Source organism: Kryptolebias marmoratus, linkage group LG21 (genome assembly GCF_001649575.2).
Source record: "Kryptolebias marmoratus isolate JLee-2015 linkage group LG21, ASM164957v2, whole genome shotgun sequence".
NCBI lineage: Eukaryota > Metazoa > Chordata > Actinopteri > Cyprinodontiformes > Rivulidae > Kryptolebias > Kryptolebias marmoratus.
The window spans coordinates 21,410,181-21,412,536 of NC_051450.1; positions in this window are offsets into that span (position 1 = coordinate 21,410,181).

A 2,356-nucleotide genomic window follows, 5' to 3' on the forward strand; every position below is an offset into this window, starting at 1 on the left:
GTTTCCTTTTTCGTCTTTCTTCTCCGAACCTTCGGCTGTTTCCTGCTGCACTTCCTGGCCGCCGCCATTAAAGTCTGATCAGATCAAACCCGCCTCCGTCGCTGCGGCTGACTCCGTGGTCGTCACTAACAGCTGACCTTCGTCGGGTCAGAGATCCTCTGATTGGCTGACGGGACGAGCCTGTCGGACCCGGTCGGTTCTGAGAGGCGTCCGACACCAGAACGTCCGAACCCAGAACTAACGGACCGTTAGCGTTCCTGAGACACGATCAGAGGACATCGACCAGACGCTTCCTCCTCATTTTCCATCCATCCATCCGTCCATCCATCCGTCCATCCATCCATCCGTCCATCCATCCATCCATCTATTTGTTTGTTCATCCATCCATCCATCCATCCATCATCCATCCATTTGTTTGATCATCCATCCATCCATCCATCCATCATCCATCCATTTGTTTGATCATCCATCCATCCATCCCTTTTCCCTTCAAATCAGTTCCTACATTTCTTTTACTTCCTTCTGTCCTGTCTTTCCTCTTCCTTCCTCTTTCCTCTCCCTTTCTTCCTCTTTCCTCTTCCTTCCTCCCTCCCTCCCTTTCTTGCTTCCTTCCTTCCATTTTCCTCTCCCTTCCTTCCTTCCTTTCTTCCTTCCTTCCTTCCTTCTTTCCTTCCTTCCTTCCTTTCTTCCTTTCTTCCTTTCTTCCTTCCTTCCTTTCTTCCTTTCTTCCTTCCTTTCTTCCTTTCTTCCTTTCTTCCTTTCTTCCTTCCTTCCTTTCTTCCTTTCTTCCTTCCTTTCTTTCTTTCTTTCTTTCTTTCTTTCTTTCTTCCTTCCTTCCTGTCTTTTTTCTTCCTTCCTCCACATTTTTCTGCATCTTTCTTTCCTTCTACTTCTTTATTTCTCTCTTTTAGTTTTTTTTCTTCATCTTTTTGTCTATAATTTAATTTCAGGATCTTTTTCCATTTAAAGGGTTTTTACTTTCATAAATTAAAAATTAAAAAAGGGATTCTTGTGTTACCGTTTTAATAAAAACTCCAGCGTTTAACCAGTCGCATAAAAAAAATCTTTGTGTCAATCACTGAAATGTTTATAAGATGTATAAATTTAATAAATCCTGAACTTAATAACCTCCTCCCTTCTCCTCAGAGTCCAGCTGTGGTGAAGGAGCGACTCACAGACGACCAACGACTCGTCCGTCCATCCATCCATCCATCCATCCATCCATCCATCCATCCATCCATCCATCCAACCAACCAACCATCCATCCATCCATCCGTCCATCCATCCATCCAACCAACCATCCATCTGTCCGTCCAACCATCCATCCATCCATCCATCCATCCAACCAACCATCCATCCATCCATCCATCCGTCCATCCATCCATCCATCCATCCATCCCCACAGGTGACACACCTCAGAGCTCTGGGTCCCACCACACACACACCTAAAACAAAACACTAATTCAGCAGAAAAAAACCCAATAAACTATCAGTTTAACATGTCTGAGCAGAGTTTTAGCTTCTTATCAAAACGTGCGATCGCTTGTAATATCCTGAGATTTTTGCTCGATCCGTCGGCGCTCAGATTATCTGCTGGGAATGACTCTCGGCTACTTCCACGCCAAATTTCAGCTCCGCATCAGCAAAACTCACTGAGCTGCAGCCGTTTGACTCCAAACGTCCACCAGCTGCAGCTCCACGTCTAACGGTTGCTGTCAGAGAATTTCTTTAAAATCCATCAACTGGTTCAGGAGATATTTTGCTAACAGACAGCCAAGCACTTATATTATCACCTCCAATTAAACCAAATGAAACACCATTTCATCCTTAAAGACAGAAACAAAGACCTGACTCTCTGGGTTTTGACAGTTGGACTCTTCCTGTCGTTTCGGGACGAGTTCTGCTGTGGAACCAGATGTTTCCGTCTCTGAAGAACCCAAACGTCTCTCCCAGAGATCAGAGAAGTTCCATACGAAAGGTTCGCTCTGCCCCCCTGTGGTCGCTCCGAGAATTACACCTCAACCTTCAGACTTTAACAAACCAGACAGTTTCACTCAACAACCACAAGTAATCAAAACCAGCAGGTTCCTGAAGATCTACAGGAACCAAACTCACTTTAAACATCATCACTTATTGTATTTTTAGCCCTAAATGTTACAAACAGATTAAGATATTGGGCGATCCTGGTTTTAACTTTGCCAATAAGCCAACTTTTAATATATAAACCAAAAATCCTTCCTAGTTTTGTAAGATAATTCCCAACAAACATTGACATTCTCAAAAGGTGCTTTATTTGAGAACTTTGATAGCTTCTAAACTGACATTCATGAGCATTTCTGGATTGTCCCTGGTCTGC